The sequence below is a fragment of the Jaculus jaculus genome, chromosome 15 (assembly GCF_020740685.1).
Source record: "Jaculus jaculus isolate mJacJac1 chromosome 15, mJacJac1.mat.Y.cur, whole genome shotgun sequence".
Taxonomy (NCBI): Eukaryota; Metazoa; Chordata; class Mammalia; order Rodentia; family Dipodidae; genus Jaculus; species Jaculus jaculus.
This window is the reverse complement of record NC_059116.1, coordinates 65,718,262-65,744,444: the sequence shown is the minus strand read 5'-3', so window position 1 is coordinate 65,744,444 and position 26,183 is coordinate 65,718,262.

Sequence of the window (26,183 nt, the reverse complement as noted above, 5' to 3'; positions counted from 1 at the left end):
CCTGATTTGGGACCTGCAGAATGTGTGCATCTCATAACTTTCCCTACCTTGGTGCACAAAGAGTCTACAACCAGCATGTTAGCAGGCCCAGGTCAGCCTGCTGGAGAATGAGAGGCTGCAGAAAGAGGTGCTGGTCTTCCAGCTATCAAAAATGGGGCTGTGACACACTGGCTTTCTCAGATAGCCCACTCTAGACACATGAGCCAGCCAAGGCCAGTCCAAATTATTGTCCTCTAAAATGATAGGCTGAGGGGCTGGAGAGATGGCTTAGCAGTTAAGCGCTTGCCTGTGAAGCCTAAGGATCCCAATTCAAGGCTCAGTTCCCCAGGACCCACATTAGCCAGATGCACAAGGGGGTGCACGCATCTGGAGTTCATTTGCAGTGGCTGGAGGCCCTGGCATGCCCATTTTCTCCCTCTCTCTATCTGTCTCTCTCCCTCTTTCTCTCTCTGTTGCTCTTAAATAAATAAATAAACAAATAACTATTTTAAATGATGGAAGCCACTTCAGCTCCCAGACCAATAAGCAGTTTTGTTATGCAGCAAAGGGAATTGACTCGGGTGCCATCGCAGAATCTGCATGGGAGTCGTGAGACTGACAAAATGCATCATCTGGCTTGGGAGAAAGTTTTGGGAGGAAAGCTAAGAGTGAAAGAAAGGCTAAGTTTTCGGGGAAGCTTCGTCCTTCAGTGCATTGTGAACCTCACCCAGCCTGCATTTGTGCATCATTGGGACCTGCACCATGTAGAGATACACCTTAAGACAGCATCCATCCCCAGGCCATGTCTCCTAAGTGTGGCAGGGCTGTCATGTCGCCCCCCTGTGCAGACAAAGGCCAGCATCTCTCCCAGTCTTTGCTATATTTAGGAGCATCCATGCCAAATCCAACATGCATCTGATAGAGATGTTCTTTTTCTACTCTTTTTCTGAGTCTGTTTTATTTTGCTTAATGATCTCTAGTCCCATCCATTTTTCCTACAAAGGTCATAATTTTATTCTTTTATGGAACAATGATATACCACATTTTCTTTATCTTTCATGGGCACCTAGGCAGATCATGTAGCTTGGTATGGTGCAGTGATGTGATCAGCATGTGAATGCAGCATCTCTGTTGTATACTGTCGGGGATTCCTCTAGGGAATAGGACTCAAAAATATACTTTAGGGGCTGGAGAGATGGCCTAGCAGTTAAGCGCTTGCCTGTGAAGCCTAAAGACACTGGTTCAAGGCTCGATTCCCCAGGACCCACATTAACCAAATGCACAAGAGGGGGCGTGCTTCTGGAGTTCGTTTGCAGTGGCTGGAGGCCCTGGTGTGCCCATTCTCTCTCTCTCTGCCTCTTTCTCTCCCTGTCTATATTTCACTCTCAAATAAATAAATAAAAATTAAAAAGAATATGCTTTACCCCAGAGTGCTATATCTGAATCACACAGTAGTTCTAGATTTGGCCACTTAAAAGAACCCATAGTGCCCCACAGTAAGTGAAATAATTTACATTCTCACCAACAGTCTACAAAGCTTTTCTGCAAAATCCTCATGAGAATTTTCTTGTCTCTAGCCCAGGCTGACCTGGAACTCACTCTGTAGTTCCAGGCTGGCTTTGAACTTACAGCAATCCTTTTACTTCTGCCTCCTGAGTGCTTAGATTAAAGGTATGTACCACCATGTCTTGTTTGTCTTGTATTTTCTTGATTATAGCCATTATTAAGCCCTATATGTGAGCTAGGAGACCCAGTGATGCAGGAGCAGCCATGTAATTCCACACTGAGTACTTCATTCTCGACTCCTCCTTTCTGTCAAAGAGCAGACTCTGGGTCTAGCAAGATGGCTCAGTGTAAAGAGCCCATACTGCACAAATGTGTGTGGACTTGAGTTCAATCCTCAACACCCAGGTGAAGAGCTGGGCACGCACATGCCTGTAAGTACCGTGCTGAAGAGAGTGGCCACAGGAAGATTGCTAGAGCTTGCTCGTCAACCAGTCTAACGGTGGTGGGGGAGGGGAGCTCAGGAAAATAAGGCAGAAAAGTGATAGAGAAAGACCAGTGACCTCCTCCTCTGGCTCTGCATGTATGTGCACAGGGCATACGCATCTGCCTGTGTACATCACACACACATACTGAAAGAGAGAGTGAGAGCGAGAGAGAGAAAGAGTACAGATGTCCAATGGAATTATGGCCCCCATTGACTGTACTAATCTTGAGAATGGGAGGAACTCATGTTTAATGATGATGGGAGTCGAGAAAGGGCTTCCCCCTTCTAGTGACATCCATGGGTCTCATATGAGAATGCAAGAGGGAAGGATGAACCCCACTACACTTGTCCATTAGCATTCAGAGGCAGTCAGGAAACATGCCTTTATAAATTCGGTAAATCTCTGAGTAGCAAACGCTGTTCCACCATGTGCGTTATTCCAGTTCTCATGCTCATGCTTTGTGGGAAACAGTTTCACTTTTCTGCACCTATAAATAGAGAGGAGGTTATATATATATTATTGACTGCTATGATGTTTGACAGGGAGGTTCATACATATTGATGAATCTATGCTTGAAATGTGCTTAGAGCTTAGAGACTCTCAAAACTCAGAGACATGTACAGACCAGGAATTGACTAGCAGTTACTATTTGCTGGACAGTTTTTTGAGCACCATGCTAATTGCCTTCCATGTATCATGGGTTGAACCTCTCAAAAAAAGCTGCTGTGAAAGAAAGACTGTTCTTTACCTCATGGTAATGAGATGGACAGCTGGACCTGGAATCCTAGTAGTTGAATGTTATGGCAGAGGATTGTGAGTTCAAACTGGCCTCGTGTACATAGTGAGACACTGTCAAGAAAGGGAGAGAGAGGGGGGAGATGAGGATTCACAGACAGAGGAAGAGCAGAGAAAACAAGACTTATTGAGGATATGTATTTTTACCTGAGATCATACACCTGACAGAGTCCCCACTCAATCCCTACCTAACACAAGCAGGGTTTGGAGACATGATGATAATACTCTGCAGTTTCTGGCGTCAGAAGCCAAGCTGCAAGCCACTGGGATGGAGACATTTTTGTAGATATAAAACACATTTCTATGGCTCTAATATTAATACTCAAATTAAGATACACACAGAGGGGTCCTGCATCAATGTCCTCATCCACTTGATTTATTTTATCCCCCAAATGAACCATTTTTATTAGTGTCTCTTTTACCTCCCAGAGTTTGTGCATATACAAATAGATATGAATATATGCTTATTTCCCTTCATATCTTATGCAAAAGTTCCCATCCCTCTGCTTCTTGCCCTCCTCCTCCACCAAACATCATATCTTACCAATCTTAGCATGTCAGGAAAGAGAACAACCTCATTCCTTTTCCACAATGGAGCAGAATCCCACTGTGTGGAGGTGCCATGGTTGTTTTTGTTTTTTTTTTTTTTTTTGAATTCTCTCATTGTCATCACAAATAATTCTGCAGGTGCCATTTCATATACAGAGAAAGGGACCTAAAATAAGTTACAGAATGAGATTTCTGTCTCAAAGGGTAAATGCATTTGTCATTAGGGTAGGTATTGTGGTATGGAATTTTTAAATTAAAAATAAAAACTAAATGTGTAAAAGGTTATCTTTCAATGCATTAGAAAAAAAATTTTTTTCTAAGGAAACAGACCATGAAGATAGGGAAAATTATCTCACTGCTGTTGCATTGTCCTGTCACATTCTCAGTAGGTTAGGCTGGACACCAGGTGTGAGAAATCACCCTGGCTTAGCTCTTTCTTTATAAGCACAGAGTAGTTCAACCTAATCATTTTTCTTGGCATTTACCAAAAGGACATTTCTGCCTAGGGTTTGTACCACGTCAAAGCTTTTCATGGAGTTAGACAAAATGACAAGATTCTCACATTGGAGACACTTTCCTGGAAGCAGGCGACTCGGCTTTGCATCCCACTGCAGGAGCCGGGAGCGTTAGAAACGCTGCAGCAGATCAGCTTGCTGGGCCATCTGTGGTTTCTCTCTCCATAGCAGGAGGGGAGGGCAAACGCTATCTATCTGAGCCTCGGCAAGTGTACTGAAGTGAGGCGATGGAGCAGGACACCAGGGTCTTTCTGTGCCCAACAGATGTCGTGTGAGTTCCAAGTTCCTGACATCTCTCTGAACAGGACCCTGAACTTGCAGATCAGATGACCATCTCACAAAGGCTAGTCTCCAGGGAGCATTTTTGTAGGAACCTGCCCAAGGTCATACAGATCTCAGAAATGCCAAGGACTAGAAAGAGGGAGGGATGCTGAGGAGGTGGGACATTTAGAAAAGCACTTGACACAGAAGCATGATGACCTATGTGCAGATCCCAACACCCACCTTAAAATGCCAAGTGTGCAATACATGCCTATAATCCCAGCCCTGAGGAGGCAGAGATAAGAGGATCTCCAGGGCTTGCTGTCCACGTTTAGCCAACTTGGTGAGCTCTAGGTTCAGCAAGGGACCCTGCATTAAATAATAAGGCAGAAGTGATTAAATAGATACCCTAAATCAACCTCTGGCCTCCACACACATGTATACACATGTGCCCCATAGACACACACATGTGCCTACACACATGCATGCAGACTACATACACAAAAAAAAAAAAAATGAAAGAGAGCTGGGTGTGGTGGTTCATGCCTTTAATCCCAGTGCTTGGGAGGCAGAAGTAGGAGAATTGCTATGAGTTCAAAGCCACCCTGAGAATACATAGTGAATTCTAGGTCAGCCTGAGCTACAGTGAGACCCTACCTCGAAAAACTAAAAGGAAAACAAAGTGGGGGCAGTCACTGCATGGCTTCAGTGGGCTGCAGACCAACCTGAAGTGCCTCCCAAGTCCCCACATGAATCTGTGGTGTCTGCTAGTCACGCTGGGCGGGCCAGGACACACAGGGTGACTGCAACAAAGTGGCCCATGCTAAGGACCTGGTGGACTGACTGCACAGTGAGGGGACAACTTCTTCATTGAGGTCTTGGGTGATGCTTGAATCAGATGTGTCTCGAAAATGCAGGGATTCAGGAATGCACCAAGTTATGAAGTAAGCAGGGTGTCTGGGCCATGGCCTGTGCAGTTCTATCTTTCATCAATCCACGGTACTTTCCCTTTGGACTGTGGCCACAGGCTGCCACCAGATCGTCGGCCTTTTTACTTTTCCATCTTAAACATAGTGGCCCCAGTGATCCTTTCCCAGTAAAGGTTGACCTGTGACTGCTGCGCTCCACACTGAGCATGGACTGACTTCCTTTCATCACCCTGCCTTCAGCCTCTCACTCTCCCAGCCCTTAGGAAGGGATGTGGCTCTGGCTACTCCATCACCAGACTCTCACCTCTAGGTGGGATTTTGTGTGTGTCGAGTACTTGTATGCAATACCTGCCACCCCCATAGCTCATGACTCCTCACCTGAGAGCCTTGCTTCCCTTGAACCCTCTTCTTAGAAAGGAGCCACCACTTAACCCTTCACACTGGAATTCACTCTTTCCCTCAGGAGAATTTTTCTCCACAGTACTTGCCACAATCTGCATATCACACAATTCATTTTACTGATTAATTTCCTCAACACATTCCCCCTTGCATACTAACATAGTGCCTGGCACACCAGAAGACCAACATATTTGTTGAGTAAATGAACATAGGAAGGGAGCTGTGTGGTCCCCCAAAAGAGTTGGTCTATCTAGTAATAGAAACCAGCTAAAAATCCATGCACAAGAAGACACTGTCTCCACCCAGCTCCATTTCAACACCACTAGAAGTGGACTATTGTCTTTGCCGCATTGTGGATGGGAGGCAAAAAGATAGTGCTTCACACATGGGAAAACCCTCCTGCCACGGTGAGGTATGGCACTTTGACCAGAGAATTTATTGGTGTCACTCTCGCCCCCTGTACTGTCCGCTCCCGCCTCAAGGGGTTAAGAGTAGAATACACCAGCTCAGTCCTGCCTGAGCACCTTTGCTGCAATGGGGGAGAGAGAGAGAGAGAGAGAGAGAGAGAGAGAGAGAGAGAGAGAGCACTCACCATCTACATCAAAGCCTGCAGGTGCTCATCCCTCACACGGCATCAGCCAACTGTGACCCAAACGCCTGGATGCCTGCAGCCTGAGTGGTGAGCAAACAATGTGGGGCATTGTTTCTCCTCCACCTAAGCCGTGCTTTCCCCTTCAGCTATATGCCACAGCAAGGTCTGAGGACACTCATGTTCAAGTTATATGCACCTGTACATATATGTATGCATCTGGTCTACACACATATGCACATCTATCTGTGCCTGTCTGGATGGCAGCCTGGCTGCAGTGAAATCGCAGGTGCAGAGAAGAGAGAAGGGGAAGGAGAAGGAGCGAAGAGCTATCTGCACACTCCAATCATAGCAAAGTCTAGTTTTTTCTTTATTCTGAATGTATAACCCACTCAACACCCTGAGTCACAGAAGTGTCCATCTACTCTTTATCCTAGTGACTGCTGGGATTCGAGAAGATAATCCACGTTAACAACACGTCACAGTGCCGTCTGTTACCCAGTACTGTGTATTACCCTGCATCACAGTGAAGTCCATCCTCTCCGTATCCTGGTGATTTCTGCGATTCAAGAAGATAATCCACGTTAACATGTCACAGTATCACATTTTAACTACTCAATACCCCTGACTGCCACTACTTGTGAAAATGAATGGAGATGAATATGGAATAGAAAGAATCAGGAAAACAAAAATTTAAGACCAGTTTATGATGATGGTGTAGCAGTTAGGTGATTTCCCTTACATCCTACCATATTGCGGACTTCCCTTCATTGCTGTTTTCTCTTGCTTTCGGGTGCCACAGCTGGAGCGCCAGTCTGCTGCTCCCACAGAGCTCCCCGCCACCGGCAATGACAATTCCATTCCATTCCTCTAGCACCTCCAGCCAGAAGAAAAAAGGAATTATCCTTAATGCTGTTTCCCACCTCTTCTCTAAATTATAATAAATCCTATTAACTCTTCAAAATATCTCCCAAGTTCACCCACTTGGGACCATCTTCACCACCATCTTCTGACCTTGTCAAGCTCTTCACTTGTCTTGGTTATTGAAACTGTGTCCTAACTGTCTTCCTGCTTTCATCGTCACCCTCCATTCAGGACACCCTCCACTCAGCAGCCAGGAAGTATGCAAACCCATCTATATCCCTCTTCTGTTCAACCCCCTGCAGTGTCTCTTATAATTTAGATTTGAAATGCCCTCCCAGCAGCTCATGTGTTGAAGCCTTAGGTCTCAGCATCATGTAGAGGTGAGAGGTCCCTGAGAATTGACTGGGTCTGTCAGGCTATGACATTATCCATTGACGGATCTAAACATAATAGGCTGTTAGGAGGTGGTGGAAACTTTAGGAGGTGGGCCTCACTGGAGGACACAGAGCATTAAGTAGATGCCCTGAAGAGTACACCTTGTCCCTAGCTCCTCCCCAGAACTCCATGTTTCCTAGGCACCAAGTTGTGTTCCCCTACAGACTCCCTGCCAAGGCCTCACCAAGGGCCTAAAAGGTTCAGCCAACTATGGGCTCAACTTCTGAATCCATGACCCTGAAAAAAAAGGTTCCTATGTTTTAAGGTTTTTATGACAACTTCCATAATTGTAAAGAATATCCCATGATAATCCCCCCCACACTTACCTCTCTCCCTCTTAATCAGTCTCTCTTTGATTTTGATATCATGATCTTTTCCTCCTATTATGATGGTCTTGTATAGGTAGTGTCAGGCACTGTGAATTTATGGATAGCCAGGACAGTTTGGGTGCTGTAAGGGTGTTGTAAAAAGTCTTACCCTTCCCTTGGCTCTTTCTTTCTGCCACCTCTTTGGTAATGGAGCCTGAGCCTTGAAAGGTATGATAGAGATATTTCAGTGCTGAGAACTCCTCTGTCACTTTGTCTTAGCACCATGGTCATCCCAAGGTCAATGACATCTGATATATGGGTATGAACATTAAGAGAAGTGCTTACTGTGTAGTTTGGTGAGCACAGCATATACATTTAGCCAGACACCAGCAGCATTAGACCCCTAAGACTCATGACTACCTCTGTTTCAGGTTTTCAGTATCAAGGATGTATTTTCTCCCATGGAGCAGATGGAGCAGACCTCCAGTAAAATTAGAAGGCAATTCATTTCCCCCATAACAGATGTGCCGATATTGTACCTGTTGGCTCATTTGGCCTGGCTGGCTAAATATAAGGCTTTCAGTGCCCACTGTTGAGTATCTTCACTGGTGATTTCTCTCTCTCCCACTGAGCTGCATGCAGAGTGGCTTTTTTCCAGCTTTCCATCAGCTGGTCTACATGGAGAAGGTTTTAAGCTCAGTTCCAGCAGGATTTCTCAGTGACCTTGCAGCCCAAGTATGTGGAGTCTTCAGCAATAGGGTCTTACCATCTATTTCTGGTAGGAAACCAAGGACCTCAACAATGGCCTGTAATTTTGGGGGACATCAGGGACCTCCCTGGCCAGCAACTAACTAGAAGGTATCCCATCCCTGGCACTGAAAGTTTTCTAGTAATAATCTATGCCTTCTGAATGCTACATTGTCCAAAAAAGTAGGTCTCCATATGACTTGTTTATATCCTTTTAAATTTTGATTAGCCTTCCCCCCACCTTTCCTTTATTCAATCTCTTCCCCTCACCTCACTTAGGCCTTTTCACCCCCATTTATCTGCTCTTCTACTTATATATATACAATACCATCCTATTAAGTACCCTCTCCCTCCATTTCTATTCCCTTTATAGCTTACTGGCATCTGCTACTGTGTATTATTCCTACTCACAAAAGTCCAATCATTTGTAGCTAAGATCCACATATGAGAGAGAACATGTGACGTTTGGCTTTCTGGGCCTGGGTTACCTCACTAAGCATAATCCTTTCCAGATCAGAGAGAATTGGCTTGCCAGGGCCTCCAGCTGCTGCAATCGGAAGTGTACCACCTTGTGCACATGTGTGACCTTGCGCTTGCATCACTTTGTTCATCTAGATTATGTGTCCAGAGAATTGAACACGGGTCCTTAGGCTTTGTAGGCAAGCACCTTAACCACTAAGCAATCTCTCCAGCCCTGGTTCCTCTTTTTAGGTTATCTCAGGTATTTTGTCATATCAACAGAAAATATTACTCATGCTTTTATAACAGTTTAACCAACTCTTACGGAAGCTGGCTTTGGTTACCTGTCTTAACTAGTCTCATGCCTTCTGTTCCATGACCCAACACAAGCCATTCTCGCCTCTAGATTATTCCCTGAAATACCTAGAATGCTCTCACCAGGGTCTTTGTCCTTGCCGCCTCCTTTTCTTGGCCCCTTCATTCACTTCTCTTAAGTATGTATCCAAGTATCACCTCATCAGGATTGCCATCCCAGCCACTGCCCACATCCTCACTATTTCCCTCATGGCATCCATTGGCACTGGACATATCTCATGTTTCAACTCGTTCACTTCTTATCAACCACTGTTGTAGTTACCTTCTTCTCGCTGGGATAACACATCCAGCCAAAAGCAGCCAGTGGGAGGAAAGTTATTATTATCAGGATTATCATTTTGGCTTAAGTTTCAAGGGGGATCTCCATGATGTCAGGGGAAGGAGTGGCATGAGGAGAGGCTGAAAGTCACCTCTGCCACAGCAGGAAGAAAGCAGCAGCAGGAGAGTCTAACTCTGAGCAGGTCTCACACTGGCGAGCTAGGCTAATAAACCTCAAGGCCTGCCCCCAGCAACTCACCTCCTCCAGCAAGGCTCCACCTCCCAATCTGCCACCAACTGGGAACCAAGCATTAAAAACATGAGTTTCTCTTCCTCCCTCTCTCTCTTTCCTTCTACCTGCCACTTTCTCTCTCTGTGTAACTCAAATTATAAATAACTAACTAAATAAAATATTTTAAAAGGGGAGGGCTACTGGAGAGATGGTTTATCAGTTAAGGTGCTTGTATGCAAAGCCAAAGGACCCAGGTTCAGTTCCTCAGGACCCTTATACCCTTGTAAGCCAGATGCAGAAGGTAACACATGCATCTGGAGTTCATTTGCAGTGGGTAGAGACCCTGGTGTGTTCATTCTCTTCCTCTTTCTCTTTCTCTCTCTACCTGCCCCCCCCCATAAATAAATAATAAATAAATAAATAACTTTAAAACACCTGATTTCATGGAGAACACCTGATTCAAACCACCATAAGCACCCACTAGAAAAAGGTTCCTTTTAACTAGGAACTTAGTGTTTCATTCCATAATGTACTTTAAGTATGAGAAATTGTGGAGTAGATAGGTGACAGATGTGTGCACATGCATCTGTGTGTGTGTGTGTGTGTGTGTGTGTGTGTGTGCACTTTCCTTTCTATTGGACACATGGCCTTTCCATGTAGCCCAGACTAGCCTTGAACTTTATGTAGCCCATGCTGGTCTTGAATGGGCAATTTTCCTACCTACTGATGGCTGGGATTGTAGGCATGCATGACCACCATACTTGACTCCATTAATATTTTTGATTAATTGAAGTTAAAAGTGCAAATGAGTGCTGATTAATTCCTATGAATTCCTGAATGACAGAAACAATGCCATTTTTTTTCCTCTTGATAACATAAAACAAAAAGATAAGTGCATTTCTTCCAGCCACATCAGTGATGTTGGAACCAGCAGTGGTGGGCTCACTATAGCACAAGAGAAAACGTGTCAGAGAAAGTAGCAGCCAGTCTCTAGGCTGCTATAGCAGCTGCAATCCGTGCTCAAGTTAGGACTGTCATTCGGCTTATTCCTTGAACACCCACAGCCAACCTTGTTGCCGTCATGAACCTTGGATCCAAATTAGCAGCAGCAGCACCCAGACACACCAACCCAGAAATGTTGATTGGGATCAGGCTGGCACTCTGTTCTAACCTGCTGGTCATGTGAGCCCCATACATCCAAGATGGTGCACCATGGCCTCTGGGGAAATACGAACCTAGAAGAGGAAACCTGGCAAAACTGTAAGGGCCATGCTAAGCTGAACGCTCTGTCGTAGCCTTGGTGTATTAGGCCGTGACATAAACATGGCAGAGGTGAGAGGCTCTGCCTTGCAAGAGAGGGGAAATCCTATTGCTTCCTTATCCCTGAGCTCTTACTCCAATCCAGCTATTCCTGTCGGGCTGGCATGGAGCAAATTAGCAATGTCACCAGCTTTCCAAGGAAGTCTCTGGTGTACTATCAGCAACCAGTTTCACCAGTTTTACTAACTGGTCTGACCCTTTCAGGCCTGTTAACAGACAGTCACAGGGATTAAAGGGCCCTGCAGATTGACTTGGACTCTATCTGCTCACAGCTATTTTTACCCCTCCTCCCGCCCAATGCAATGCCAGCACATAGTAAACAGGAAACACCACGCAGGCGACACGAAAGTGCAATGCTTGGCTGGCTTTTGTTGGAGGAAAAGGAGCACGCAGGTCTGTCACTTGAACTACGAATCTGTGCCTTGTGAACAAGGACACTTGTGGTTAATGTCTTCAGCACCTCCCTACTATTACAGTACACACGGAGCCTTGCAGGACTCAGGAGCAAGTGGTGCTGCAGGAAAACATAAAATCATATAGAAAGAATCATGTTTTTCTGAAATGTGAACTGACTCATGTCACGCCCCCCCACCTGAGATTCATGATTTCTTTTTATTTTTTGTTTATTTTATTTATTTATTTGAAAGCAACAGACAGAGAAAGAGGCAGAGAGAGGGAGAGAGAGAGAACGGGCGCGCCAGGGCCTCCAGCCACTGCAAACGAACTCCAGACGTGTGCGCCCCCTTGTATATTTGGCTAACGTGGGTCCTGGGGAATCAAGCCTTGAACCGGGGTTCTTAGGCTTCACAGGCAAGTACTTAACCACTAAGCCATCCCTCCAGCCCCATGATGTTTTGACATTATACTTAGCATAAAATCCCAAATGCCCTAACAACACAAAAGTATAATAAGAATGAGGAGGAAGAGAAGCAGCAGCAGCAGCAGCAGCAGGAACTTGAACCAACATTTCTCCAGAGATGGCACACGATGGCCAATCAGCATGTGAAAAGACGCTCAGCCTCACGAAACATCAAGGAAATGGCTTTTAGGAGGCAAGATCTCTTTCTAGCCAAGGCAGACCTGGGAATCACTCTGTAACTCCAGACTAGCCCCGAGCTCACAGTGACCCTCCTACCTCAGCCTCCTGAGTACTGGGGCTAAGGGTATGCACCACCACCATGCCTGGCCTCTCTAGAGAAGTACACATTTAAAGCAGAGACAGTCACTGCCTCCCACCTGTTGGAGTGGCTATTATTCAAAGCAAAACAACAGAAAAATAAGCCCAAACCCTAAAATCCATGATGCAAAGCAATTGGAATGTTTGTGAGCTGCTGGTAAGAAATGGGGCAGCCACTGTGGAAGATACTCACTATTTCCTCAAAAACTTTAAATAATTACCATATCATCCAGCAATTCCATTTATGACACATACCCCAAAGAAGTGAAAGTGGGCACTCAAATGGGTACTTGCTCATTAGTGTTTATAATGGCATTATTCCCAAAGCCATGTGTCCCCTTGATAGAGGAATGGGTAAACAAAATGTGTGATTTGCATAAAGTGGAAAGAAACTCTGACACATGATACATGATTCATCCTCTTCCACCAGGGCACACTTATGGCATGGGCATACCTGGTGTTTGTGGGCTGGACCTTGTTGCCCAGCCTCCCTGGCAATCAGATGTGGCCACTGACAGATGGGCTTTCTGACCCCTCTGAAATGAAAGCTATGGTGTTCAAGAGGGAGGTGAATATGGAAATGAACTGTTACAAACTGAGGAGCAGGGCTGGGGAGATAACTCACTTGGGAATATGCTTGCCTCGTTAAAACAAGGACCTAAATTTAATTCCCAGCACCCAAATAAAATGTCAGGTGTCACTGAGCACGGAAAGACTTGGATGGAATCCAGAAGAGACCCAGTCCCCAGACAGTTAGCTTATCTAGTGCTAGAAAGCACTACATGGGCTACTGAGGGAAAATGACCAACAATGGTCTGAGAAACCAGAGGTCTAAGCTACTCAGAAGCAAATACCCTGACAGGAGGTACACTCCAGTGAAATATGGCACACAGCCTTGGGGAGGAACCAATAGCTTTCAGATTGGCTAAAAGATCTGCTTAGTGTAAAGGAACCAATATCTGGAATTGGAAACCACATCAGAATTCTATGGAGATTGGGTTACATACATCAAATTCTCCCTGAATTAATAATGCTTATCCCATATAAACTATGCTGACTTCACTCTCCGCTGTAGAACCTGTTTTATTCTTTTTCAGAAGGTAGTGAGACCCAAGGAGACAAACTACCCCTCGCATTTCAGCCAAGCGACAGCTGAAACCACAGAGGAATTGGGGAGAAGAGCAAGAGTGCTGCTTCCATGCTGAACCTGACAATCAGCGCCGGGGTGTAGGAGACAGACCCCGAGGATACTCAACACCTACCAAAGCAGAGATCCTGAGGCTCCTAAGAGTGCGTCACTGGAGTAGACTTAAACCTTAGCCACCACAGCTCAGGGAATTTTGTGGAAGAGGGTAAGAGCCTCAGGTTGAGACATAAGGCCCATAGGCACTACCTCCCCCCACCAAAATAACAATCTGCTTCTCGCACAACACATAACCTACAACCCCACAGGGCATACCTGCAACCCCACTGAGGGGGGGTCCCCACTGGAATGGGGGCAGGGACAAGGGAAAAGATGGTATCAACACATGATGTATCCATACGACATATGTTGACAATAATAATAATTAAAAAGGCCAGCGTCAACTCCCATAGCATGTACCTAGAATCCTGGTGCCGGGGAGATGGAAACAGGGTGATCCCCGAGGCCCACTGGTCAGCCCAACTGATAAGCTCCACGGCGATTCCGAACACTGTTTCCAGGCCAGAGAGATGGCTTAGCAGTCAAGGCACTTGCCTGCAAAGCCAACGGACCCAGGTTTGATTCTCCAAGATGCGCATAAGCCTGAGGTACAAGGTGGTGCGTGTATCTGGAGTTCTTTTGGTGTGGCTAGAGAACCTGGTGTGCCCGCTCTCTTTCTTTCTCTGTCTGCCTCTTTCTCTCTCAAATTAGCTAATTAATTACTTAATTAATTTAAAAAAAAAGAAACCCTGTTTCCAAGAAGTTGGACAATGTTCCTAAGGTTGCGATCCAGGTGGTTCTTGGACTTCCACATACACACAACACACATGCACACACAAACACGCAGGGCTACTCCCACAAACACACACATTAACAAACAAAACCTGAGGAGCTACAAGGTCGGAAGGATCAGGGATTCTGAATCACAGCATGGATAAGAGCCAGATGCTGATCCAAACTCATTTTGAATTTTATGTGAGGAAAAAAAAAAAACAACCCAGCTATCTGGCTTTGAGCCATTCTTCAAGTGTGGGGGGCGGTGTACCTATTACCAATAAAACAGCTAGTCTGACTGTAATTAATATGTACCTTAGGCAAAGTTTTCTGTTCACCAGTGCCAAAGAGCTTTCTTGAAGCCAGGCACAATGCCTCATGGTTATAACCCTAGCACTTAGGAGACTTGAGAGTGAGTTCGAGGCCATCCTGGACTACATAGTAAGTTTTAAAGCTTTCGTGCTGGGCGTGGAGGCACACACCTCTAATCCCAGCAATGAGGTGGCTAAGGCAGAGGATTCAAGGCTACATTTAGCTGTATAGTGAGTTAAAACAAACTCAAAGCTCTCCAATCTTTATGCTTCCCTGCTTCAGTCTCTGGAGTTGAGTTGGTAGTTGAAATCTTCTATTTAATGCATTGATTTTAGCATATTCCTTCTCTAGAGGGCAACCTTCTTCGACATGTAAACTGCCTCACTTGTCCCTATATTTTCTTAATGTGATGAAACCAAGCTCAACAACCATTTACTGTGTAAATAAATGAAGGTGTGAATTTCAGCCTAGTTCTCCGGAACCTCCCCCACTCTGTAAGACTCTGGATTAGTGTCAAAGAATGCGATTTTGGACAGTCCCCCACCCTTGCTGGCCTCTGAACTGAAACCTGGACACACTCTTTTACTTAAGATTTTTAAAATTTAATTTTTTATTTATTTGAGAGTGAGAGAGAGGGAAAGGGACAGACAGAAAGAGAGAGAGACAGAAAGAGAGAATGGGTGCACCAGGGCCTCCAGTCCCTGCAAACAAACTCCAGACGCATGCACTACCTTGTGCATTGGACTTATGTGGGTCCTGGGGAATCGAACTGAGGTCCTTTGGCTTTGAAGGCAAACACCTTAATTGCTAAGCCATCTCTCCAGCCTCTTGGACACACTCTTAAATAACCATGTCAAACACTGTTTTGTCATGCTGCAATGAATGCTATCATGTCTGTGTGCCTCCCTGTGGGCTGTTTCTCCAGGACAAAATTTTTGTTCTGTGGCTACTAGGTAATATAGGCTGTCAAGTTTGTGAGTGGCTGGCTGTGTGAATTAATGAATGAGTGAGTGAATGAACTTATCAGAGGAAGAATTTGAGACTGATCCTATCTCAAGTCAGAGAAAAGCCCAGAATGTGGTGTTGGCAAAGACTGGCCAGATCCTTGTCTAGACTCATGCTGTCTGTGAATCGCCATGCCTCCAGGATACAGTCTGGTCTAGAAAGAGCTCTGGCCAGAGCCCAGGAAATAGAATGGAAAAGAGCGCTGTGGGCTCTGCCATGCCACCGTCTTTCTTCTATATTCAGTGCTCCTCTCTGTGAAACAGGTGATTTGCTTTGCAGTGACATCATGTAAACCCAGCAGCCAGAGGGGAAATAGAGAACAATGCTACTAACCCTGTACTGTGTAGCTCAGATGCCCCTAGCCACATGGCACTTGAATCATTCAAATCAAGACGTGCCACAAGTATGAAGGACGTTAAATTAAAAGAGAAAGAATGACTGCTATGTATTTCTCATGAGTAATTTTAATAGTGATTACATGTTGAAATAGTATCTTGGACAGAGCACGTGAAATAAAATATATTTTTAAAATCATTTCACCCAGTGATTTATACTTTTTAATGTGGCTACTAGTAACTTTTAAATTACACATGTAACCTGCATTATGGACCATTCCTAGCTATTATTAGTACCATAACTCAGCTATCTAATGCAAACCATAATGCACAAATCATTGCTTCTAGACCCTTTTATGAGTTTTTCAAATAATTTCCAAAAACTCTCTTTCACTAAAGCCATAACAAAGCTTTGTAATGGGGCTAGAGAGGTGGCTCAGGAGTTAGATGTGCTTCCGACCCAAGCATGAGGACACGAGAGGGCCTGAGACTGCCAGAGTTCAAATCTCCAGATCCCATGTAAAGCAGCTGGGCATGGCCTCAGGTGCTTATAACCCAAGCCTTGCGGAGGAGCAGACTCCATAACCATGGAGCCCTGCAAACCACCAAAGCTACTCAACAGCAATCAACCTTACATGATGCTCACACAAGTGCAATAGTGGCACACAGCCATAGTGGGTTACCAACCACTCTTGATTTGGCTAATGGATCTACTCAGTAGAATGGAACCCATACCTGGAAAAGGGAAACAAAAAGGAGCCTGTTCTCCAATAGCAAGGTCCCATTAATAGTGGGCTACAAGAGGGCCCACACCCATTAAATTCTCTCTAAAATAATAATGGGTATCCATGTATCTTGCACTGACTTCACTTTCCACTGGAGAATTTGCTTCTCTTTTTCATATGGATGCAGAACCTGAGGAGAGAATCAGCCCATCACACACCTCCAGGGCACCAGCTGAAGCCAATGTACCAGCACAAGGGTGAAGGAGACCAACACAGAGAACGCTCGACTCTCACCAAATCATATATCCAGAGACACCGAGGCTCCTAAGACCTCCCGTCACTGAAACAGACCTAAAATGAACCCAACATGGCTCAGGGAAATTCATGGAAGAGGGGGTGTAAAGACTGTTAGAGCCATAAGTTGGGTCATTAGGCACAGTTACATTGCTTCTCCCCCACAACAATGCAGCGCCCACAATCTGCACTGGGGAATGACAGGGAGAAGGCTAACAATGGTACCATCATGGCTGTATACACACTATACACATAACTAATAAAACAATACTGGAAAAAAAGACTCCAGTTCAAAAACAAGACCAGGCAGAATAGAAGAGAGAAGCAGGAGAATGTTAGTGACCCCTGCTGCAGGTGAGGATATGAGGTGCATGCACATGCATGTACCACACACAGACCACAGTGAACACACACACACACACACACACACACACACACACAGCAAAAGAGCCTTTATTATGAATGGGTAACCATGCAGGCCTTACACAATTTGGTTTCAGAACCAGGTATTTTAGGCCAAAACTATTTATGAAAATAAAAACAATTATAGCCATGGGAGTGGGGGGGAATCCTCAGATTGAAACAATATTGATGGATTCTAGGAAAGATACAAGAAGTAAGAGTTTGGTTTTTTATTATTTTTTGAGATACTGTGCGGCTCCACCTGGTCCCCTGGGCCTCTGAATATAATATTAGGAACAAAGCAAAGACCATGTTTTACTTTTTCATTCATTTCAGAAAGGGCTAAGTTGTGAGCTGAGATGGAGGTTGAAGTCAGGTAGGATTAAAGAAAGGAGAAATAGTAGTAAGAAGTGTGGGTAAGAATAAGTGTTCATGTGGAAAATTTGAGAGAAGCTGAGAGAAAGCAGAGGTAGAAGCCAGAGAAATGCCTAATGGGGTGTCTTCAGGACAAGCGTCAGGAGCACCCCCAGACAGTCAATGGGGAGCAGATCCATGGGCCCTAGTCCAGTCTTAGATCCGATCAGGGACTGTTCTCTTGAATAAGAAATTTTCCCTGTTTGCTCGAAAACATGTTCAGGGAACACTAAGCCTGTAGATTCCAAGGAGTAGGATGCTTTTTTTCAATGCTTTTCCTGGTAGATCCCTATGGTAGTTTGAATGGATGTCCCTCCAATATATTCAGAATTTTATTAAAGCTTATAATTTAGATCTCCAACCACCTGGCTATAGGAGGTGTTATTTGGCAGATCGTAGGGTCCAGCCCTAAGATATGGGGGTGGACTTGGAATTCCAGTCTGAAAGACATGCAAAGTTCCTGAGCTTTACCTGGAGTTCCTGAAGCATGCTTTGTTTTGTGTGTGCTGGTGGTGGTGGCTTTTGGATTTTTTTCTGTCTCTGCATAGTCCTGCGAAAGGGTGCCAACTTCTTCTGCAATTATGGAATTTTCCCTGTATCTTCAATCTTCAAATAAATTTCATGCCTCCCACAACTGTGCCTGGTTTGGAAGTTCATCCTAGAAATGTGAGGCTGTCTGCTACAGAGTTGGTACCAAGGAAGTGGTACTAGTTACTAGTGATAAATCTGACAATGTGGATTTTGGTCTTTTGGAACTTGTGTACTGGAGGAATGGTCATAGACTTGGGACTTGCAACTGAAGATGCCTTCCAGCATGGTAAGGCAAGGTTTATGGACTATTTTGATGAGAGTTTAAAATTTCTAAGTGCAGAGAGAATTGTTAGAGGATTGGCTTATGAACTTTCTAAGGGGAAGGAAAGATGGAAGAGAACTTTATTGGAACTAGGCTACTGGCATAAGGGCTGGCTATATTCTGCTGCCTGGGCCCAGAGAGTTTGATCAAGGCTAAATTTGTAATGGGCTGATGTGGTTGGCTAAGATATGGGACAGAGAAATTTTAAAACAAGTTTAAAATTTACTGGCACAGAGACGGGTTCTAGCTTATTGAAGCTGCTATTGTCAAATACATCATCAATCTTAAGAAGGATAGCCCAACTGCTTTATATTAAACAATGAAGAGAATGCCTGTGGTGATCCCACCCCAGAAAGACTGAATGGTAGGAGTGCAAATTCTTTTGAGAAGAGATCTAAAAAGAAGGAACTTGCTCTTCAAAGTCAGGATTTATTTCATCTATTTCATCCCTGAATTAAGAATATGACTGTGTCCTGTATAGCTGGTATTGAGTTCAGAAGCATGGAAAATGTGTGGAGTGGTCATGAAGTTCACATGGTCCAGGAGCCACTGCTGAGACACAGCATGAGGTAGGGCAAGATGACCCTAATAGGCTTGAAAAGCCATTGGCAGATGGGCCATGCTTTGCATGGAGACCCAAAGATATTTTGGATATACCAGAATTGTGAAAGGGTACCATGGAGGCTATTGTCTAGGGATACAAGTTTTCCCTGGATACTTAGCACAACTGGAGGGGAAGAACTGGAAAATCTGGAAATTGTCAGTCGCTGGTTGTGATATCACACTTGAACTGCAGATGTTTGATGTTTGCTTGGTGGTTATTGAGTTTGCATTATTCCAGTCTCTCCTTACTATGCCTTATAGCAATTGAGAATGTTTACCTTGTCCCTTAAAATGTTGAAAATATATAACTTGTGTTGATTTTATAGGACTCACAGCTAAGAAACTATTTGAAATCTCCCACATAAAACTATGGGGACCTTTGAAGTTGGACTGAATATGATTTACAATGTAGATGATTATCAATCTACTGGAGGAAAGGAGCAGTATGTGGTAGTTTGAATGGATGTCCCCAACATATTCAAGATTTTATTAGAGCTTGTAATTTAAGTCTCCATTTGCACAGCTGGATGAGGTGTCACTGGGCAGGTGCTAGGATACAGCCCTAAGGAGTGGGGTTGGATTTGGAATTGCAGTTTAAATATATGCAAAATGCTTGAGCTTTGCTTGGAGTTCCTGAAGTGTGCTTTCTTGTGATAGTGGTGGTTGCTTTTCCCTGTGTGTGTGGGCTTGTGACAGGAGCCAACTTCTTCTGATATTTTGGAACTTCACCTAGATCTATAAGCTTCAAATAAATTTTCCGTCTCCCATAACTGTGCCTGGTTTGGAAGTTCACCCCAGCAATGTGAGGTTGACTGCTACAATCCCCAAGTCAGGTATCATTACAATATTCCACCTCAACCAGGTCCCCATTTCCATGGGCAATTTGGAATCACCTTGAAGCATGGGGCAGAAAGGTCCTTCACTGTTAGCTTAGGGTCCTAATGCCAGCAAAGCCTTCCTCCTGCCCTTTGTCTGTCCTGCACCTCATCACTGCCATGGAAACCTCCTCACCTTCATGTGAAAGGCTGCTCGGTACAACTTTCAATCTGGCACTTTCCAAATGGGTTACTCAGACAGGGAAAATATGATGTAAAGAGGCAACTTATCTTAGTTTTAATGTGAAGTCAGGTGTGATGGTACAGGCTGGTAATCCCATCTACTCAGAAGGCAGAGGCAGGAGGAACTGGGTAACTTAGACAGATTCTATTTTTTATTTAAGGATATAAAAAGGCTGGGTATAAAACTTAGTGGTAGAACACTTGCCTAGTATATGGGAGGCTCTAAACTCACTCCCTAGAATGCATTCATTAGTTCACAATAGATAAACAAATACACAGATATCAATAATAAGGAGGGAAAGAATGGAAACACATTCCAAATGTGTTTTGTAAAATATTTTTATTACTTATAAAGAGAGAGAAAAATGCAAACACAGAGAGAGAGAGAGAGCGTGTGTGTGTGTGTGTGTGTGTGTGTGTGTGTGTGTGTGTGTGTGAGCACACCAGGGCCTCCTGCTGCCACTGCAAACAAACTCCAGATGCATGTGCTACTTTGTGTATCTGGCTTTATGCGGGTACTGAGGAATCAAACCCTGGGCCATTAGACTTTGCAAGCAAGTGCACTAACCACTTAGCAATCTATCCAGCACTCAAATGTGTTTTAAAATTTATTTATTTGAAGACAGAGAGAAGAGAGAAAGAATGGGTGCACCTGGGCATCTAATCACTGCAAATGAACTCCCATTCCATGGACCACCTTGTGTATCTGGTTTTACGTGTATACTGGAGAATTAAACCTGGGTTGCCAGGCTCCAGAGGTGAATGCCTTAACTGCTGAGTCATCTCTCCAGCCCTCCAGCATGTTTTTTAAAAGCAGAAAGAGCTGTTGTTACTAACTCTCTATTGTGACTACCTTGAGCTAACTGCAAATAAAGCCTAAAAACAATGTAGAAAAACATACCTTTTTAATGATTTTTTAATTTAAATGTATATATTTGATATAATATTAAAATTTAATAATTTAATATATGAACATATTGCAAATTGGTCATATTCTCATCCCTTTTCCCTATTCCCCTGAGGGCTTTATTCAGTGGGGACATCATAATCAATATGGGGTCATGAATGTACCAGTCTGTTCCTGTGGGGGGACAGTACACTTTCCCATCCTGTTGCTCTTACAATCCTTCCATCCTCTCTTCTGCAATGTTCTCTGAGCCTTGGAGGGCATGTGAGAAAACTCTGTTAGTATTGAGCCCCTGGCAGCCACTTATTCTCTGCTTTGATGAGTTTTGAGTCTCCTTAGTACCCACTTCCATCTCTCTGGAGAAGGTTCTCTGGCCAGCAGTGAGAGCAGCACTTCTGTTTAATCCACCTCTTCCCCTGGACCCTGTGAGTGTGGGGGAGACGACTCGTCTCAGGCAAGACACTTAGCTTTGTCTTCTTGTCTTTCTGATGGGTTTGGGGTCTCCTCAGTATTTGATGCCTTCTGTCAAAAGCAGGTTCTCTAAGAAAGAGTGAGACCAGGATTGATGAGGTGATAAACATACAATTAGAACACATTTTGATGGGCATAACCTTGTCATTTATCCATAGAACAGTGTTAGCTTCCAGCAGGGACTATGATCTTCCAAGCCATAGGCTTGTGACTTGGTTCTTAGTACCAGCAAGAATTCCCTCCCACTGAGCAGGCCTCATATGCAAGCAACTGTTGACCCCATAACTTATGTGTCACTGTTGAATTTGTGGACACCTCTTGCCCCCCTGTTTGGTTTTGTTAACTTGTAGGATCCACAGCTTGTTCACACTGCTGGTGACCTGCATCCCACAATAGCTTGCGTAGCACTTTCCAGCACATTAACAGCTAGCTGCAGGGAGGTGGCTTCCATCTCATACCCAGTTTGATTTCTCGGTGTCCTGTGATGTCTTAAGCAATAGGGTCTTACCTGCTTGTTCTGGTTGGTAACCAAGTGCTTTGGCAATGGCCTGCATTGCCTGGAGAGCCTCATAGGCTTCCCGGCCAATAGCCCACTGGGGGAGGTGACCCAATTCTGGCACTGGGATTTACCAGCAACAGCCTATAGTTTTAGGGTAAAGCTGTCTGTCTCCACGCTAGCAGAACACTTCCCACAAAATTCTCTCTCATTTTCAGGGAGTTATGTTTTTTAATTAGGTAATGGAGGAATCTCTATAGAAACAATTCATGCCATCTTTAGTTTTGTGAATCCTCCTCTTCTTCTTTCCTTACCTCTACCCCCTTTTATGACTTTAATTGGGAACTTTAATATATGAACATGCTGAAATTTGGTCCTATTTGCATTGGGTTACCCTTCCTCACCCCCATTCCACTATGGTCCCTCTCAGTGGGGACTTCTGTAATCACTGTGGGCTCATGAATGCACCAATCTGTTCCTGTGGGGAGAATGATGCCTTCCCACCCTTCAGCTCTTACATTCTTTCTCTCCCTGGTCCCCAATGTTCCCCAAGTCACCTGCTCTGGGGCAATTCCATCCCAATCAGGTTCTTGACTTTAATCAGGACAACCCTTTTTGCTACAGCACTCATTACACCTGCAAATTATGTATGTACACATATTTATTATTTATTATTGGTTCTTCCACTTGACCATAAGCTCTGTAGTTGCAAAAATCTTGTGTCTCTTTTCATCTCTGTATTCTGGGGGCGCACCAGTATATTTTGTTTCTACTGAGCCCTCCTTTCAAAGGAGATAATATCCACTAAGATATTTTTAAATACAGAACTTTTTCTGAAAAATAAAACACACACACACACACACACACACACACACACACAGGATCTCTCGAAGCATTGCAGAATGCAGACAGAGTTCAGACGGAAGGCTGAGACCCTGTTTTTACCCTCAGCTACTCTCAGGGCAGGTCAGAAAGCCTACAGGCCAGAACTGGGAGAAAAACTTCACCTGACAGGACAGAGAAGGAAAGCAATTCAGAGGGGAAGAAAGCTAAGAGCTCGTCAACCCATAGACAAAGTGAGGGGAAAGACAAACTATGAGGGCTGAATTTTTAAAAAAAAAAAAAAAATCTAATGTTTGTGGAGAGAGTTTTACTAAGACAAATTAAGGAAATAATTCTTTCCTGAACTGGGTCTAAATTGAACCAACACATAAATGAGTCCCTGAAATATCTTTGGATCTCATCCTCCAAAGTTGAACGGCAGCCCGTGCCTGTCACTCTCAGACTGTGCAGCACTGTTAATGGCCCCATTGAGTCTGCATTTGTCTTTTACCAGAACATCACCTAAGTTCATTCCAGATGTAACAGTAAGGTTAAAATTGACAAGTTTAATTCTGAACTGCACCAAATAAACTTAGCCATTTGAGCATTTTTAATGTTTTCCCTCCAAAAACTAAGAGAGCTTTTCTCTATCACCATGCACCACTGTTTCCCAAGAGTTCTCTCATTGGAGGATTTTCAATTCATGAGCAAACTGCTTTGAGATACTTCCGAACTCTTTTCCTTTCCTCAAATGAAAACTAATCTGGGCAGATGATATATTGCATAGATTTCTTTATAGATTCTGTTCTTTAGAACCAAAATGCAAATACTACACAGTATAATTTTAACCTATTTGCCCCACAGTAAACACCTTATGCCTGAAAAATATGACAAATATAGCCTTCCAGTTAATAGAACTGCTGTTTTGCCTCAAAGATTTTTATCATTCATCAAAAAAAGAATGGAGGGCTGGAGAGATGGCTTAGCGGTTAAGCGCTTGCCTGTGAAGCCTAAGGATCCCGGTTCAAGGCTCGGTTCCCCAGGTCCCACATTAGCCAGATGCACAAGGGGGTGCACGCGTCTGGAGTTCGTTTGCAGAGGCTGGAAGCCCTGGCGCGCTCATTCTCTCTCTCTCCCTCTATCTGTCTTTCTCTCTGTGTCTGTCGCTCTCAAATAAATAAATAAATAAATAAAATTTTAAAAAAATCTTAAAAAAAAAAAAAAGAAGGGAACAAGAGTCTTCACTGACTCATAGGCATATGGGCCCATGCCCCGCCTCTACCTCAGCCACACCATCCTCTTCTGTAAGTGGATGGAATTATTTAATACAAGTTGGATAAAGGATAATTGACCTTTTATACACAGTTAAAATTTAGGGAAAGTCATTGACTACTGTGGCAAAAGAAAGCTTTAGGCAGAAGTTTCTCACTAAAGATAGTAGAGGAGTGGGCATGCGGAAACTCACAGAAGCCCAGAACATAGGTTATCTTCTCCACGGAGCTACAGTCCTGATTTTTCAGGTGAAGACATTAGAAGGCCACTTCTCTTATCCTAAATAAATAACTAGATAAAGTTTGCAAAAATGAACAGGTGGAGGAATATTTCAAAGCAGCATGTGGTGTTTTAGGCCCCAACCCTGTTAGCAGGTAACAGGGTTCATAACAGCAGCTCCAGCACATAGCTTCAGAAATTTCAAATGTATGCCCAACAGGTGGGGCTTCCTCTCCCCCAAGACTGCCTGCATTGCTTCTAGAGGCATGAGTCCCCTGTACCTGGCCCCAGCTACTTTCTCCAAGATAAGAACATTCCTATCTGAACAAGGAGTATGCATTAGGAGCAACTGGTGGGTTTATACGGCTTCTGATCTTCTTTTCCAGGCATATGATAAGTTCTGGAGGGCTATAAGTAAAACATGGTAAACTGGAAATAGTTCAATGGAAAGATGTCAAGAATGGATGCTTTTAGTGACATATAATGGCCTCCTTGTTGTGACAAAATGAGAGAATATGGACACAGGTTGAACTGGAATTTTGAGGCTCCATTTAGCACTGTGGCAGAGCTGGAGGCAGAATGAGTGAGATATGTTCTTAGAGGCAGCAGGGAAGGAACCTTAAAGGAACTTAGAATTATATAGGAGAGTCCTAAGACCCCCTGAATGGGATGAGAAGGATTTGTGACTTGAGTTCCCAGAGGGAGCTTTTAATGAGAAACCATTATTAGTAAGACCCATATTTTCTTGATTTTCCCCCTCAGCCTGATAGTGGAAATCTGAACTGCTCTAATTATCAATACTGGAATATCAATACTGGAAAGTCTGTTAATGAATTCATTGGCTATTCTGAAACTTTTTTAAAATGTAGGAATAAAGATTCATAGTTATCAGCCAGGCGTGGTGGCGCACACCTTTAATCAGTACTCGGGAGGCAGAGGTAGGAGGATCGCCATGAGTTTGAGGCCACTCTGAGACTACAGAGTGAATTCCAGGTCAGCATGAGCTAGAGTGAGACCCTACCTAGAAAAACCATAAAAAGAAAAAAAATTCAGTTATCCATGACTAAGGTTGAAGAAAGTCTCTTGTGTTCCCTGTGGTCCCTGGTCCTCTCATGATGCTCATAGTTTCATGCTAGTTCTGCTCACTTGGTGGCCTGACCAATGTGCTAAGACACCTGGGCAGTCTTATGTGACCTGGTCAGGTGCCACGGGAGCACATTCGCAGGGAGTCATGGGTCCAGTAATATAAACCAGCAGGTATGCTTTCATACTACCATTATGGACAGATAGCCCCATCCTATTTCAGCTTCAGTTTCCTCAGGGAAGACTTCTTGACTGCCTGACTCAGGTCCCCCTGAAACATGTTCCTGTAGCACCCAATTCTTATAGTGCCTCACCATCCTGAAATCATGCATTTATATTGCCTTGAGATATTTTCCTTGCTAGACTGTAAGCATTATGGGCACAACATATCTATGTTATCCCCAGAGTTGACAATGTTTTTGGTGATGAATCCTAGAGCTTATGATGGCTGGAATACTGAACACTACTTGTGAAAGGATTAAATGAGTAAATGAATGAATCAGTTTATCAACAGTATTCAGTGATTTCACACCACTCCTTCAATCAGGAGAGTGCTCATTGTCAAGAGAATCCCATAAACTCTGGTCAAATGCTATCAGATCAAAAAAGAAAGAAAAGAAAAGAAAGATGACTTGGATGTTCTGGGTGGAGATACTGACCTTAAGGCTCATAAGCCAACTCTAACTTCCATGCTTGTCAAATGACTACGTCTTCAATGGAGTATATTTTCAGCAGCCCAAGGCAAGCAAAGTATATCTTGAAATGTTTGATTT